At 53.2% G+C, this 17423-nt stretch overlaps 1 protein-coding gene across 1 annotated transcript in view; it reads left to right on the top strand.

The window, feature by feature from the left end:
* STK35 (serine/threonine kinase 35) overlaps positions 1–17423 on the top strand; it is a 43242-nt gene that overhangs the window by 16056 nt on the left and 9763 nt on the right. The gene's annotated exons all lie outside the window — the stretch shown is intronic.

Genomic DNA, 17423 nt, shown 5'->3' with positions numbered 1-17423 from the left:
TGGGGGGAGCCTTCCAGGTGAAAGGACTAACTTCCACAAAGGAGCTGAAGCCAGAGGGAGCCTGGCACAGCTGAGTGCCTCCACTGCTCTGGGGTAGTGAGGAAAGCAGATCTGGAGTGATCGGAGAGACCATGACCTGCCCCGAGAGGAGGCCGAGCTGAGGCGGAAAATCCGAAAGTGTGTACTGGGGAGGGCACTGGTCGTTTGGTTGGACCAGAGTCTGAGCTGAGCAAGAGAAGTAAGATCAGAAGTAAGGTGAAACAGGGACCCTGGAATTGACCTCAGGAGGCATCGGGGAGCTGCGTGAGGACCAGAGCAAAACCGTGCGGTGTGAAGGCCTTCAGTACACGCGAGCTGAGTTGAACTGGAGCCTGAGAGACCAGTTGGATCAATGATTTTACTCCCACGACTAGTGAGATGCTGTCGAACCTGAAAGTGAGTAGCGCTGAGGATGGGGGAGTGCCTGGGTCGTCATCAGGGCAGGCGGTTGGCAGGACAGGCAGCCGGATGTGGAAGCAGGAGAGAGTGAGACACTGGGGGAGACTGACGGCAGTAGGTACCATTGCTGGCTGGTGTGTGGGTCAGATTCGACCGGTTTCCAAATAACGCGGCCTAGCTTTGTGGGAAGGGAAAGCATTGACTCCCGTCTAGGCCAGGTGGGCAGTTCACCTTCGCCACCCTGTGAGGGGTTAAGCCATTTATCCACTGTCCTTCTAAGCTTACTTATGGCGAATCTTGCTTATGACCCTCGCCCCCTTCCCCTGCGGGGAAGCTACTCTTACATTTGCTGAAGCCTTGGGATGAAGTGATGAGGGGTGCTGCTAGTCCCCAGGGTCACCCTGGGCACAGAGCCGGCCGTCACCTGGGTGGGTTCTCAGTCCCCCCCTTTCCCTCCATCGCCCTCAGTTGCTGGCTGCTGTTGGTGAGTGCTGAGCGGAGCCTGGTCACATCCGTAGTGTTCTCGGTGAACTTCGGGAGGGAGTCGCTAGGTTTAATTCTTCCTTCCCACAAACACGGAGCACTTTTGTAGACGCCAGGCCAGTTCGTCCTGCTGCCCCCTGAGGAGGCGTGTTCTCCAGCTGGGTTTGGGGCCAGTGCTGTGTTAGAGCCCAGAGAGGGTTGGCTAGACCCTGTTGTCATCGTGTTTCATGCCACCACTTCTCATTTCCATCTCATCCCTTCCCCTTTAAAAAACCTCTTACAGGGACACGTGGGTGTCCGAGTTGGTTAAGCGCCTGACACTTGGTTTCGGCTCAGGTTGTGATCTCGGGGTCATGAGATGGAGCCCTGCTCAGTGTGGAGTCTGCTTGAGATTCCCTCTGCCCCTCCCTTTCCACCCCCACCCCCACCCCACAATGTGCAGTCTCTTTCTCTCTCAATAAGTAAATCTTAAAACAAAACAAAAAAAAAACCTGTTAGAATTCAAGTTTGCCTTGGGATAGGATGAAGGTTGTCATTGGAAGAGAGACCTGAATTTGGGTTGGGATTGTGGGGTTGTCACAACTGAGATCAAGTCTCCATTTGGACGGCCGCAGTTGGGAATTGTGCTGTTTTGCAGGGCAAAGTTTTAGCTCAAAGGGTGAGTCCTTCAGGTAGGAGAAATAGGTGACCTTGACATAAGCAAAGATGAGGCACATAGCTCTGCTGAGTGTCCCAGGCTCGGACCGCTAGTGACGATAATACTTGGTCAGTTGGTGCCTATTTGATCATAGCCTTGCCTAGCCTTGCCTAGCCTGTCCCCGCGGGGCCCTTAGACTTGTAGGCTTGGGCCCAGGTCTGTGTAACCAGGAGCTGACCCTCATGGTGCCAAAAGCTTCAAATCATTTGCAGTGTCAATGAGCTGTATCTGGCTAATTGATTAAGGAATCAGAGGCTGGAGTTGGAAAGAGCTATTGTCCAGACTATCTCTGCTCCCCCACTTAAGTTTTATAGGTAGAGAAGCTAATTTCATATATTCAACATATTTATTGACAAACTATTTGCCAGGGATTATTTTAGTCACAGAAGACACATGAATGGATAAAAGAAACAGAAATTCTTGCAGTTGTGATACTTCCATTCTGGTGGGGAGATAGACAGTCAACATAAGTAATATGTTTGGAGATGCTCAGTGCCCTGGGGGGCTTAGAGAGGACAAGGGAGATCAGAACGCTGGGAAGTGGAGGGTGGAGATGTACTTTTAAATGGAAGAGATCAGGGTGGGTCTCTTGAGACAGTGACATTTGAGTAAAGGCTAGGAGTTGAGAGAGTGAGTCATGAGGATTTCTGGAAAAAGAGCATCCCAGACAGAGGGAACAGCCAGTATAAAGGCTTGAAAGCTGGGGAGAGAGCAGGGAGGGAGTGTAGTAAGAAAAGAAAGAAGTAAGAAAGTTAACTAGAAGTCAACTAGAGTAGGCCTATAGGCCATTGTAAGGATTTTGGGTTTTGTGCCTGGGTAAGATGGAAAGTACCGAATGCGTGTTCGTTCAGCTGTGGGATAACTGATTTTTTGAAAGGATCCTTGTGACTGCTGTGATAAAAGTAAACTTTAGGGGAACAAGCAAGGGGATAAGATGGGAGGCTACTGTAGCAAGCCAGGTGAGAGAGAATGGTGGCTTTGAACAATGGAGCCCAGGAAGTGATATTAGATTTTGGGTGAATTTTGAAGTCAGCCAACCATTGCCTGCTGGATTGAATGTAGGGTATGAGATAAGGGAATCATAGATGACTTGGAGGTTTTGGCCTTGGAAGCCTTTGGAAGGATACAAGTTGCCACCAAGTGAGATGGGAGGGACATGGAGAGGAACAGGTTGGGCTGGAGAAGGTTAGGCTTTGCTGCCATGCGAAAATTTGGAATGTCTGTTTAGAATCCAAGTACAGAGATGGAGTGGGTGGTTGGATGAGTCTGGAGTTCAGGGGAGAGATCTGGTCTACAGATAGAAATTCAGAGATGGCCAAGGTACCAGAGTAGACATAAAGATTTCAAAGAATGACTGCACTCTGGGCCATCCCACCGTGAGGTCAGGGAGAAGGAAAGGAGCCAGCGAGATAGGCCAGGGATATGATGTCCTGGAAGCAGGTGAAGGATGTGAGGAGGAGAAAGTAATTGGCTGTGGCCCATGTGCCGGTGGGTTGAGGAAGATGGGGACTGAGGATTGACCTTTGGCTTTAGCGATTGGGAAGTCATTGGTGCTCATGAGCAATTTTGGTGGCACATAATAAAGGGAACCCCTCACAGCAAGAGCAGGTTTGAGAGGGAATGAAAGGAAGAAAACTGGAGACAGAATTGACCAGTGATTCTCCAGGTTTTTGGTTTAAAAGCCCAGTTATACTTGCAAAATCGAGGACTCTGAAAAGCTTTTGTTTTGGGTTATGTCTATGGATCCTGGTAGTATTAAAAATTAAAGCTGAGAAATGTTTTAAATGTTCTTTTCAAATGAATATGATTAACAGTATCATAATTTATGAAAAATATTTTCAAACAAAAATTTAGTGAGTCGAGTGGCATTGTTTTATATTCTTGCAGATCTTTTTACTATCTGCCTTAATAGTCAGCTGGGTTCTCCTGTTTGCTTCTGATTTTAACTTGGTGCCTTGTCACTCAACATGTAACCTCTGGAAAATCCACTGTACACTCAAGAGAGGGTGTGGAAAAGCCAAACCTGTCTTAGTGTTACTACGAACAGGGCTGGCTTCATGGAGCCCCACACTCCAGACCACACTTCTGAGAACCAGTGGTATAGATGACTCTTGCTGAGGAATTTTCTGTGAAGGGGAGCTGCTGAGAAGTAGGGGGCAGCTGGAGACCTAGAAAGGAGTTATTCAAGGTCCCAAATGAAGGGACAGAACTTGGGTGTCCTTATTCCTTGTCAACTTTCCCATCAGACCTGTTGTCTTGTCCCCAGCATGGCATGATGAAGGAAGGCCTCAGCAACCTGGGATTGTAGATTTCAGAGTACTGTTCAAATCAGGGCTCACTGGTTTTCGTTTTCTGCAACGTTGGGTGGGAAACACGGGATTCCTCTGAAAGGAGAGTTGCCTCGTGGACTCTCCAGGACTGAGTGGTTGCATTTTGGCAGCTTATGGGCTCTGTGACCTCAGGCAAGTTATCTTACGTCTCTGGGTTTTATCATCCATTAAATGGAGGTAGGTCATACTTATCTTATTGAGGTGGTTGGAATCCCAGGAGGTTGTGAAAGTGCCCTGTATAACCTACCTAAATGAAATGCTCAATTTTAGATACATACTTTGGCTTGAGGTGAAAGTACTGTTAGCCTTGCCTCAGAGAATTACCAAATAGCCTTTTTTTTTTTTTTTTTTTTTTAAACAAAGCTGGACTCGAGGCAACTCTGGCCGATTGCTTGTTCCAGAAAACTTATCTATTTTTAAAGATTACTCAGTGGTGGATTCTATCTCTCCCTTATTTGTCATTTTTTAAAGATGTTTAATAATTCCTAACGTTTCCTCCCAGCCAGGCACAGACCTTACCCAAAGTGGGTAAGCTACACTGCTGTTCTAGGTGCCACCGCCCACGTTACCAGGGAGGGTGCTGTGAGATGAGGGAGTGCGCATTCATGGCCAAGTTTGCTGTCTCACAGACGAGCCTTGGTTACCAGGGCCTTCAGAAGTCAGGGCCCTTGAGTGACGTTTATTTGGAGCGGGCAGCTCAGGCCTGCTGAAGGAAATCGGTTGTTGGTGTGGCCTGGAAGGTCGTAGAAAATATTCTTCGTTCCATATGTGATCTTGATAGCTGCCTAATATCAGAGAAACAAATCCAGCCTAATTTATTGTTGAAGTAATATAGGATATCTTTATCCTTGGTGTGAGGCCCAAACGTGTGGCTCTGGGCTCACATGCTGAAGGACCTGAGTTGACCCCTTGACCTGGGCTTCAGATTCGTCTTGTTTTACGAGATTTGAGGTGGAGGTCCCCAGCCCACTAGCTGGGCCCCTGATGGTCTTCTGGGGATTCAGAAACCAGCTCATCTAACAGACAGCAGCACAGTGGCTCACACTGAAGCTGTAGAAACCAATTCAGATCACTTCTTTATCTTCGGCAGAGTTCTGCCTCAGTTGTGTCACACTGTAGGTGTCTAGTTAATCAAGAGTGATACTGGAAACAAAAAAATGGAAAAGAAATTCTTAATGTGGTTCATTTTAAACAGCAAAGTTTTCAAAACAGTCCCCGGAGGGTAAATTAAAAACGGGTTTTTGGTGAGAGGCTGGGAACCTGGGACAAATAGGTGGGTATTCAGGTCCCCTCTCCGTTGAGTGTGACTTCCTTGCCCAGCCGTGAGGACAGATGTGAACAAATCCAGGAGCACATAAGACATGTCCTTCACTCCGGACCCTGTGGGAGGTGGCCACACGAAACTGAGCTGGGGCGGGAGACCCCCCCCACACCTGGAGCCTCGCCTTGTATGTTGGGGGGAGGCTGAAGGGTTAGGTTTTGAGGGAGAGTGACAGTGCTGAAGATGGCGGAAGATGTTGATCATCACTGGTCCTCCCTGGGGCCAAGTGCCTTTTGACCATTATTTCAACTTCCCGAAGGTCACAGCTAATAAGGAGCAGAGGCTAGATTTGAACCCAGGTCTGAGTCCCTGGTGTCCACCGATACGAGGTAACGCCTCATTGAAACATCTGTAGAAATCCCGTGTCTTTTTAACTGAATTCAACAAACAGTTGCGCACCGAGTGGAGTCTGAAATGAGTAATGTGGGCAGAAGGCGTGTGGCAGTCAGTGGCCTTCTAGTTGGGAGGGAGTCCCTTGTACCCCAAAATGCAGCGTGCTGCTGAACAGCTAGGTAGCCCAGTGGGAGGGAGGAGCAAGGACACCTCCGTGAAGCCTTAACCGCCAAAGGGCCCAGAGTTGGTTTGATTCCTACATCCCAGAGGCTCATCCCACTTAGTCTCTGGTGGAGCCTTGAACTTTCCAAAGAGGGTAGAAGGAGGCACCCCGATTAGAGCCCTGCAGAATAGGGGTTTTATTTCAAGTTGAGAGATCGTTGGGAGGGGAATGTTTTTAGCCGGTGATGACCAGTCCTTAGACCCGAGCAGATCTGCAGTCTCTGAGCCTCTTTTGAGTTCTTGTCTATAAAATGGACGTCTCAGCCCCACCTTCTGCCCTGCCGCTAGCACTGCACAGGGCTAAGAGCAGAGGGCTTGTGCGTGAGGGTTCAAAGGTTTGCTTCTCTCCCCCTTGGGAAATGAAAGCTCTGCCCTCCCTCTGAGGACCTGGAGGCCCGAGGTACCGGTGGAGTCCCGGGAGACTGTGGGGCCTGGTCTGTCTCCTCGTGTTTTCTCGGGGTTCCCCCAGGTCAAGAAGGCTGGCATTTGTAAGGCTAGGCGGCTCCGCAGGGTCCAGCTTTCACCCTTGCTGTTGCCATCCCCTGACAGCTCCAGCAGTATCCAGGGGAGGAAGCTGAGCTGTCGGTTATGTAATGGGGCTGGTGGCCCCCAGGGATAGTCTGTCCCTTGAAGCTCTGCAGGACATCAAAGCACCCGGGAGGGGACAGGCCTGCCCCAGGGCTGTTTTTGCTCACATTCTCCTCCTCCCTGGCATCCTGGGCTCCTCCTAGCCCAGACGCCGGCCCTCTGGGCAAAGCAAAATCGCTTTTGTAATCGTCCAGCTGTAAGCAAAGCTGCCTGATGGTTGGGGTCCTTCCAAGTCCCATTTCCTCTTCCCCCCGGGACACAGACACTCCTACCAACAATAACAGCTCCTGGGTATAAAAACCTGCTTTGAGGGGCCCCTGACTTGTGCCGAGCAGAGGCCTTGTCCTTTCTCTTCAGCTCTGGATGAAATACTTCCCACACTTTCTAATAGCAGAGCCCACAGGTGTAATTACACAAAGCACCTGCATCGTGGCCTGCTGGCCGCACGTGAGGCAGCGGAGGGTCCCTTTACTAAGTTTGAGAGCCAGGATTCAAAACAAGGTATCTGACCGGAAATGTCACTGTTCCCTTTGCTTCCTGCAGCCTCTTTAAAAGCAGCTTTGGATGGGTTTATATTTTCAGGCGGATGGTGGACCCCCCCCCCCCAGCACCGCACAGGTGGCCCCTTAGCTATTCGTGTATGGTGCTGCCCGTGGGCGTCTCCGGGTCGGACGGCTGACCTGAGCACAGGCATGCTGGAGGGGGGCCACCGTCCACACCTCCAGGTGAGGTCACCTGTATGCGGATTCCCCTTGGGTCACCCTGATACAGCCTCACACGTGGGCAGGTGAGGCACCCACATAACCAGGGGGCGTGGGCCACAGCAGGCAGAAGTCAAAAACACCCGAAGGTTGGAAGGCAGGAGACCAGAAGCCGGCAACGTGTGACGGTGGCCAGGAAAGCGCAGGCACAGATGGGGTGCCGACAGAGCAGTCTGTGGCCCCAGGCTGAGGAAGGGGCTCTGATGGGACCCGGAGGCAGCCTGCTGTGTCTCTTCCCTCTGCCAGGGATCCTGGCAGAAGCCCCTTCCAAGTGAACGTAGCCTGGGCATTTGAGGCTGAGAACCAAAGCAAAATAGCCCCAGTGGCTGGGTTTCTCCCTGACAAGTCTCCCAGTTCGTTTATGAAATCATGACGAAAGCAGGGGGGTTCGTCATTGGTGCCCACCCCTGATGTGGCCACCCACAGCCCTGTGTTGAAAGATGCTGGGGCCAAGTCGCATTTGGTGAGCAAGAGCCCTCCTGATACATGGCAGGCACTGGCCTGGCCGTGGTGTTGACAGCGTAGACCCCCGTGTTGGCCTCTAGGAGTTCACCGTGTAGCAATGGGGAGACGACATGGATACTCAGTTGTGGTAAAGCTGTGGCTCAGGAGAGAGACAGGAAGCCTGCAGGGAGCGGAGGGAAGGCTTCTTGGAGGAGGCAGCACCTTGGGCTCGTCCTTGAAGGTCGGTTTAGAGGCACTTGTAAACCAGGTGATAAGTGAGCAGAACACAGCTCAGGGCTCGCCTTGAGCGCCCTGAGGTTTTGTTGGGTACAGGACCCAGCTGGCCAGGGGAGAGGGTACTGTTCTAGTCGTGAAATCCCCACCAGAGATGCCTTCTCGACCCAGGACCTGGGGAGAAAGCCTGGGGTTCCATCTTGATAAACTAGGGCAGCGGCATACAAGCTCCCAGCCCCTCCTTTCATTGCCACTAGTGAGTCCTCTGTGGTATTACAGAATCAAAGGAAATGGAGACCTCCTCCAGCTTCTCTAGGATTCAGAAGGATGGCAGGCCTTAAAACTGCCAGCCAAGTTTAAAATAAATCAATACCGTAAAATACTGCAATGAATTTCCCAACTCTAAAGGAATTTCACTTTCAGTTAGAGGTGCCGGGGGAAAGCCATAACTCAGCCTGCATCATACGCAGGTCAGATTTCTATGTTTTGTTTCTTTGTAAAAGAAAATGATATCTAGGGACTTGGGGGGGGGGGAATGGATTAGAGCCACCCAGGCACACCACAGGGCCGGGTGAGGAAGATGAAAATGCTTCTGTTTTTCCAGCCTGCAAAAAGCTGGGGATGAGGCCTGGGCAGTAATCTCGCGGAGGGGAACCTTGGCTCTTCATCATTCCGGGGCCTGGTACCATAGCAGTGATGGACGGCAGGTCGACTTGGGTACATGGTGTTGGATTTCAGTGTTGGCCAGCTGTCCCAGTGGGATAGTCACAGACACGGTGCGAGCCAGTTGACTCAGTCTGCATTTACTTCCATCCATTTGGAAGAAGGAAACCCTTACATGTCATGGACAGCACCCTTTTGTTTTTTGCCTTTCTGCTCTTTTCAGACATGTCTAAGACATGTCCTTCCTTCCAGAAGGCTCCGGTCTGGGGCACGTCTGAGGCATGGGCTGGAAGTACAGTGCAGTCAGATCTTGGCAGAGTGCATGGGCCTTACCGGCCCAGCCCAGCCTTGTACAGACATAAGGAGAACTGGAAGTCACAAGTAAAGACTCATTTGTTGTTAGTAACCAGATTGCATCCTTGGATTTGATGGATGTTTGGAAGGAACCCTCAGTTTGCATGGGGCAGCAGAAATGAGTGTGAGTATACCACACCCCAGACAAACAACACAGTGACTCTTAACCTTCTAGAAAAAGTTCTTTGGGAGTTTAGGCCAATTGCCTAAACTGAAATCCAGATGTCACCGCTGATGTGATCCAGAGATCGCCCTCCCTTCCCTGCCCTCAGATGCTCAGGGCAGAGGCACTAAACAGGTGTGGAGAGCAGTGTTTCGGAAGTCCAATTGCCGCGGGACAGCTTTTCGGGAACTCGGGTTTCCCACCTACTCATAGAGTGCCCCTGAGTCGGACATAAGTTCGTGGTGCTGTAGGCAGACCCAGATGTGAGTTGTCAGCATCTGCAGCCAGATTATGTGGCCTGGGTCAAGTTGAACCAGAGTTCAAAAGATTGCTTCCTTTCTATCGGTGGGAGGAGCGGAGGAAGTCACAAGTAAGAAGTTTCCTACTTAACAGATCAAGAGCCTGTCCTGTGAACTTGAAGATGTTGACAAGCCGTTGCCACACTCCTCCCTGCTCTTCCTCACTAGCTCCCATCCCCCAGCGCGCGCGCGCGCACACACACACACACACACACACACACACACACAGTGGGCAGTGACAGACCTTCTCAGAGTGTGGTCCCCAGATAGGCAGCATCACCTGGGAACTTGTCAGAATGCGTATTTCTGGCCCCACTTTAGTCCTGCGGAGTCGAAAACCAGGAGGGGCATTGAGCACGGCATCTGGGCGACGCTGATGCCCGCTCAGGGTTGAGGGCTGCCCTGGCAAAAGAAGGTAAAGGCACAATCTGCCACGTTACCGTCTGTTAAACACACAGCCACATACCTTACCTCTTAGCCTTTTACGCTCAGAAAGCTTAGGTGTAGGCATAGGAGCTAGGAAGAGCGGCCTGCCAGGTCCTGATCTGTGTCTGCCTTCCATAATTACCTAGCATTGGGACTTCGGGCAAGTCACTTCTCTGTGGGCTGTGGTTTCCTTGTCCAGAAAACCAGGACACCTAAAGGACCACTCTCAGCCCCTCTCTCCCTGCTCCATCAGCCTGGTCATGTTCGTGGGTTCCACCGTGGGTGAGTTTCTGGGAGTCGGGACTCCTGATCCTTGCTTGGTTTCTGCCTCGGTGCATGTGTCCTTAGGACGAGGTGAGGGCCTACAGCCACCTGCTCCTGGGAGGAGAAAGAAAATAATTGAATTTCTCCACGGGCTTCCCTGGCCCCGGGAGAGTAGACGTGTGAGCCAGTAATAACAGTGAGCATCTTGGGATGATCCCTCAGGGGAGGACGGGGCCCTGTGAGGGCTTTGTGGTAGGACGGGAGATCACGCTTCAAGGAAGGGGGACTTGAGAGGCAGCTGGGCGTAGGGAATGGGGAAGCAACAAGATGTGCGGGTCCGGCTTAGGTCTCTTAAGTGGAGTCCTAGATAAGGCTTTGAATCCTGGCTAGAAGTCGTCACTTGCTCATTCCCCCAACCCGTATTGAGCACCTGCCCTGTGCCCAGCTTGGGCCATGGAGACGAAGGTAATCCCTGACCTCAGTCCAGCTAAACCTTAGCATCTCTCTGAGCCTCGGAGCCCTCCTTTATAAAATGGGTTGCTAATAACATTCACCCCATAGGATTTTCATGTGGATGCAATGGAAAAAGGATGTAAAGCTAGCTGGGGGATGCTAGGCGTGCAGTAGGCTCCCCATAGCTCTTGGCTTCTGTTGTCTTTTCATACTAGTTCTTGGCCACAGTGGTGACAGCTCGAAGTAGTCACCCACCCCGATCAGTAAAGAAAACACACACCTCAGAGGGGCCCGTTAGTTTTTTTGTAGCCTGTGTATGGTGCAGACACTGGTAGGTACTTCCGGTATGTCGGGGACAGCTCAGACCTGGTCCCCACCCTCCGGGCCCTTAGACCTCAGTTTGAGAGACCGGTCCTAAGGGAAAGCTACAGGTAAATGTCATGCCTGTATGGATGGAGGAAACAGCACAAAATAGGGAACCCTCCCCAAGGCCAGAGGAGGAGGTACCATTGAACCTGAGACCTGAAGAATGAGGCATCTTCGAGGCAGTGGGGTGGTGAACTGGTAGGGGCAAGGTGGGAGAGGCTGGGAGGAGACAGGAGCCGGACGTGCCCGGCGTCGGGGGTGGTGGTAAGTCACGGATCAGCTTCCCCCATCAGGTTCCATGTTTACAGGAGCACTGGGGCTCGGTGGCTGGGATTGGAGGGGGTCAGCATGGACCTGGGGGCCCAGCTAGGAAGTCGAGTTCCCCGGGTTAGGGCAAGTGGTACACAGGACAGGGCAGAGTGAATTGAAGGTGCATTTAGACATCACTGGAGGCTTGCAGATGGATGGAATGAGGGAGATGAAGGAAGAAGGGTGGCTCCACGAATCACTGGGCCGGGGGGCAGAGCCATTTAGAAGACCGTGAACACTGCAGGAGAAGGGCTTTGTGGGGGTGGCCACTACACAGATGTGTTTTGTACACAGATGTATGGCCATCAGCCCATCCTCTCTCCTCTAGACGGGGATTTGGTAAGTGATTATCTGGGTCTTCTTGGGGTGCCGCTGGATCCCAAATTTGGGACTAAGCCTATGACACCTTCGTGAGCCCCGCGTGCCCCCCTTAGACCCAGGGCTGCCTTCACAGCCTTCACCCGCTGGCTGTGCCTTGCTGTGTTTTGTTCTTTCCTTTGTAATCAGCGTCTCATTAGGTGACTGATGTGTCTGGCTCTTCTCTGTCCGTATTTGCATATGCACTCTGCTATAATTATGTCCCAAGAACATAGCGTTTTGTTGTTTTTGTGTTTACTTTTCCGAGCTGAAAACCTGGGCAGCGTCCTGTCACATGGGCAGGCTGGCAGTTCTGCCGAAGAGCGGCTTTCTAGCGCCGCATCTCGCGCTCCGGGTTTTTTTTGCATGGTTATATAATACCGGGACCGTGATTGCTGGCTGTAAAATCGACTTTGAAGGCCACTTTAATTTGTGAATTGGGAAGTACTTTCTATTTTGGGTTAAGGAGAGGAGAGCAGGGGGAGAGGTGCAGGGAGCTCGGTGTTCAGTTGCCTTCAGGGACTTCAAGTGCAAGAGCTGAGGGGCGACCCCACGGCCTGAACTTGACATCAGGCTAGTGGAAGGGGGCTTCCCAGTCAGTCCTTCAGCCGTCCTCAGACACCTCGGTTTGAACTACGTGTGGGGTAGAAGCTGGTCCTCCCGTCTCCTTCCCCGGGGAGTAGGTCCGCGTTTTATACTCATTGATGAGTGGTGACTGGGAGCTTCTGCATTTCGCTGGCCGGCTTACCGTCGTGTGGCTTCTGTGTAGAACAGGCCTGGGGCAGCCTGGAGTCTTCATCATCCTGAGGCCTGAGGGCAGGGGGTGGGGGGCACTTCCTGTCTCTCAGTTAGCTTCTGACTGACTGAGCACATGCCACGTGCCGGACTTCATACTCTCCCCGTTTCTTATCTTGTCACGTCCGTGGGTCCTGGGTAGGATGTCCTTCCCACTCCGAAGACAGTAAGTGATGTGCCCACCGGCCACGGGGCCAGCTTGGGCCAGCTCCGGGGCTCTCTGCCATCGGCTTCTGAGGGTAGGTGCCATGCTCACGTCTGTAGTGGTACCATGCTCGGTGCTCCCAGGAGCTCAGTGGAGGGAAAACGTTGGGTTTTGGTTGAAGAAGTCAGTAATGGCAACAAGTAGGACCTGTGCCTTAAGATAGACCTTGAAGAAAGGAGGGCAGGCAAGGGTGTTGTAAGCAAGGGACGCAGCGTGAGAACATTGAGAATTTGTGTCAAGAGCAGATCTTCGGGTTGGCTTACACAGAGGTGAAGTGGGAGAGAGAAATAGCGCTAAGTTGCCCAGAGCCTTGAATATCAGCCTAAGGAGGGTGACCTTCACCTTGGGAAAATAAGTGGAGGCGGGTGGTGGTGTACAAGGCTGTTTTTTTATGGCAGATGAGTAGGTCACGGTGAGGAGAGAACTGTCAGCTCCCTGGGGGTGGGGGGAGATGTGACACCCGACAGGGCCAGCCTTCAGAAGGTGCGAGACTGGCAGAAGCACGCGAGTGAGTACGCGAAGGGAGACAGGGCAGCGGCTGATACGGCCATCATGGGTGTCCCTAAGAGACTGCGCTTGGAACCTGGGATGTTGATAAATCTAGGTTTAAATTGCAGCTCTCCCACTGCCCAGCCAGGGCAGTTTGGGCAAGTCTCCTGACTTCTCTGGGTCCCCATTTCCTGTCTGCTAAATGACGCTCGTTTAACACTGACGTTCGCTGTCTGCTGGTGCAAAGACCAAATGCACAAGAAATAGGAAATACCCAGTTCAACTCCACGCACCCCGTGAGAGCTCGGTAACCGGCAGCTCTGTGCGTTGCCTTCGTGTGGCCTGTTTGTTTTTGCCAAATCCTTACAGGCTCATCATTTGTTTTCACTAGTAATCTGCACTGCTCTTTTCCCTAAGGGAGCTCCAAGCCCCTTCACAAGTGCCCCCCGTGAGTTCCCCTGGCACACTGGGCTTCGGTCTGGTTGCTGTAACCAGAAGTCCATATGGTCCCCTTTTGCCCAGACCTCTCTGGGCATGACCTTGTTTGAGGCTGGCCTTTTCTAACCACAGACTGTCCTGTCACCATATGGAAGAGCTACCTCTCCCCTTTAGCTGTGACAGCACCTTAGGCATGCTCCTGGCAAAGGGCCAGGGGGGAGGGTTCTCCCAGGAGCCCAGCCTCTTCCCTGGAGCCCTTTGTCTGCTAATCACAGCAGCCACAGCTGAACCTCAGCCCCTTTGGGGACCAGTTGAGGCAGTCGGCAGCTTTCATTTCAACCCCACACTTAATAAGTTGAGGAAGGGAATTAGTTAGGGTGTCCCTGCAGCCGACTGCCAATTACCAGGGCTGTGTCTGCAGACAGAAAGTTCTCCGTGCTTCTGTCTGGAGTGCCGGCCAGTGATTTATCAGCTCAGGTGCTTCCCAGCTCCCTGAGGGCCCCCAGACGTGACCTCCCAAGGCCAGAGAGACTGGCTTTCAATGGGTCTGCGTCCTCAGACCCCGGTGGGATGACTTGGGGATGCGGTCCTGTGGATTGCTGGTCACAGGGGAGCCCTCCAGATCTCAGACTCTTAGGTCCTGCCAGCAATTCTTCCTTTGTTTGGGGGGTTGTTTTTTAAAGATTTTATTTTTAGGTCATCCCTACACCCACCACGGGGCTCGAGTTCACAACCCAGAGAACAGGAGTCACACGCTCCACCGACCGAGCCAGCCAGGCGCCCCAGCAATCCTTCCTTTTGTGCACTTGGCAAGCTTCTGAATACCAGCATTTGGGGCAGCTCGCTTTGGGAAATCAAAAGGTTTAAAACTGTATGAAGCAAGTCCGCAGTGGAGACGACAGGAGCGCTGCTGTAATATGACCGAGTCTCAGAGTCGGCAAGCTTCCATGGTAACTGGCAGCCGCGTTGTCTGTAGGCGCGTTCACCGCCCTGGCCCCGCTCTCGGCATAGTGGGGATGAGGCGGGCATCTGTTTGCAGCACGCACACCATCTTGGCTTTGAGCTCCCCTCGCTCCCCTTCTCTCAGTAAGCCAGGCCCCGCCAACCAGCCGGCCTGCCAGCTGTTGCTGCAAGAGAGCGTGTGTCCTCACTGTGGTAAGTGGGCCACCGACCGAGCTCAGCTGACTCGGCATAGAGCCTGTCTCCTCTCCATGGCCTTTGTCTGCTTTAAGAGTCTCAGGTTTGCCTTGAAAATCCATAAGGAGAGGGGATAACCCCCCTTCCCCAGGCAGGGCTGTGGTGCCATCGGCTGCCACCTGCCCCCCACCCACCCAGCTTGTCCTGCTCCACTGTGCCCTGGGGAACCCCGTGTAGCACTCCCGTGTCGCTTTCTGGTTAGAGCCTTTGCCTTGATAGACGAGAGCCTGCCGAGATGCTCATGGTTCTTAGAGTCCTCAGAAGCTGAGTGTCAGGGCTGTCCCTCCAGAAAAAAGGATTGACACGTGACTGACATGCACCTTGATACTTCATATGCCTTCTGGGCGTTTGCGGATCTGTCATTCTTGGAGTTCAAAGGACCCCAGATGGAGGGTCCCAAGCTCCTCGGTGGCACAGGAAGAAACGAGGTCCCCAGCCAAGAGCAGGGAGAGAGCTAGATGAGACTGAAAACCGGGGTTCCCACCACCAGGTGGGGTCCTTCATCATTTTTCTGCAGTTTCCTTCAGTGTCTCTTAGTAGGTCACCACGCAGGGGTGGATTCCTCTGGTTGCGTCTGTGCTGTTACAGCCTGGGCGACGGTCTGCCTCTCAGAATTCACAGGCTGCCTCCTCCCGACATGCAGACGTGGGCCAAGAGGATGTGGAAGACGGGAGAAGTGGCCTCTGGGACAGGGGTGGGCCCCTGGCTGCTCAGGAGCTGGTGTTCGGTTTCTCGGGGGACTGCCCTGCCGCTGCCCCCTACCACCACCACCTATTTCCGTGGCTGTGGGCTTCAAGCGTGGAGTGCGGGGTCTGCCCCATGTGCAGCACCCTAGCCGGAAGGCCACCGCCACCTCTCTAGCCCGCTGTGGAGCAGTGTTGGGCATTGGTGCGTGTTACAGGGGGTAGGTCCTAGAGGGAGGCCGCGTGGGTCTTGAAGATCTGGGGAAGACCACAGACTTGAGGCCAGAGCCAAGGCTTCAGGTCACAAGGCCACGGTTCTCATTTGCCTCTTCCTGTGGCTGGCTTTGCCTGGGGGGACACACCGAAGCCAGGCTGACCCCCCGCCGGCCACCCCTGGATTTCAAGCTTCCCTCTCCAGCTTGAACAGAAGGCCTTACTTTCTTCCCCTTCAAGAACCGGCCTCCTGCAGAAAGGTGGCAAGGGAAGGAATGGCAGAGAGAGCTGGGGTTGGGCCTCCGGATTCTGTAGTGGGGCAGCAGTGTCATGTCAGGGAAACCCTTTGTCCCCAGGTGCCTCATTTCCCCTACCCGGCTCTGCAGGTGTGCTGGGGGGCAGCATGGTAGAAATGAGCACAGGCGACATGGCGGCTCCTCCCCTGCCACCTGCTGGAGCCTGGACAAGCGGCCTGGTTCTCTCGGTGAGGGTGAGCAGCTCTCTCTCTCTTCACCTGGCGTCGCGTTGTTCAGTGGGACTCAGCTATAGGCAGGGATTTTATAACCAGGTTTTTGTGTTGAGATCCTGTCATGCTGACTGATTCCGTCAAGTTCGTAAATTAATTCATTTATTGCCACGTCCTAGTGCCCCGGTCCTGTCAATCAGCCAGTATTTGACTCGTGGGCTTGGCGACCTGAGAGGCTCAAGAGAAGCCCAGGACTATCCTGCCCTTCAGGCAGCTTGGGGTTAGGAGTGGGGCAAGGGGAGCACACGGCCTGGCTCGTGGGGGTCTGCGGTCACTTTGTGTCTGCTCGCTGGGGCTCCGGGACTGGGGTCCCCAGGAGGAAGCATGTGGAGGGGGCCTGAAAGGGTGAGTGCAGTCTCCGCTGACAGTGAGGGGGCAGGGGGCCTTACAACCAGGCCAGCACTTGCCGAGGCCCAAAGCAGAAAGGAGGCTGGCTTGACGCCAAGTCATCTCGTCTGGAATTTTTGCCTGGCCCAGCCGGTGAAGTGGTGAAGTTTAGGGTTGGGGTGTGATCGAAGCCTGCCATCACCACGTGTGAATTGCCTGCTGTATACCTCACTGTGCCCAGGATCCTGGATACCGTCACTGGATGTCACACCCTGCACGGCAGACAGGGCCACCTTGTAAGCTGAGAAAGCTGAGGCTCGGGGACCTCGACTGGTAACGGGGAGAGCTGGGGTATCAGTTTTAGATTTCCTGCCTGCTGGCCCAGGCCCTTACGGAGCAGCAGCTCGTTGCCGCTCTGTAACCCGATGCTTTGTGGATGACGTGCTCCCCACGTTCAGGACCTGCACCCAAACTTCTGCCTTCTCTTGGCCTCCCGGTCAGGGCCCCGAGGCCATCACGATGGCGTCCTTGGCCTTTGAGAGCATCGTGGCTGCTGTGGAGCCCCTATTGGGGTGCTTTGCTCAGACTCGTTCCCTTTTCCCTTCTGTAGACCCGAGAACGGACAGCATGGCCACCCCATTCATCACATGCACCTCCAGTTTTTTTCCCGACACCACGACCCCCATGTGCTGTGCTGTGGGCCGCTTTGGCACGGCGGTCCCTAGTTTTGCCCCTCTCTGAGGCCCTGTGGCTAGCAGAGCCTTCGATCAGTGGTGTATCAGAAAGCTTGGCCCCCCGGCCTCTGTCCGTCTGACAGACAGTAGTCAGTAGTGCCGGGCCGCTGAACCCCCCAGGGCTGGCAGGTCAGTATCTGAGTATGAAAAGCCAGCTGCTTTGGTGTATTAAGCAAGCGAGGAATGACTCTTTTTGGAGCTAATCCTACTTAGGAGAGGCCTCTGTGCCTCCACGGCATGATAGGAAATGGATACCTGAGCCTTGGTTTGCCCATCTGGAAAATGGACAGAATTGCACATGCTCCTTTGTT

The sequence above is a fragment of the Ursus maritimus genome, unplaced genomic scaffold, assembly GCF_017311325.1.
Source record: "Ursus maritimus isolate PB19 unplaced genomic scaffold, ASM1731132v1 scaffold_22, whole genome shotgun sequence".
Lineage (NCBI taxonomy): Eukaryota > Metazoa > Chordata > Mammalia > Carnivora > Ursidae > Ursus > Ursus maritimus.
The sequence above is the reverse complement of the archived record's forward strand: the minus strand, read 5'-3'. Positions and strand labels throughout refer to the sequence as shown.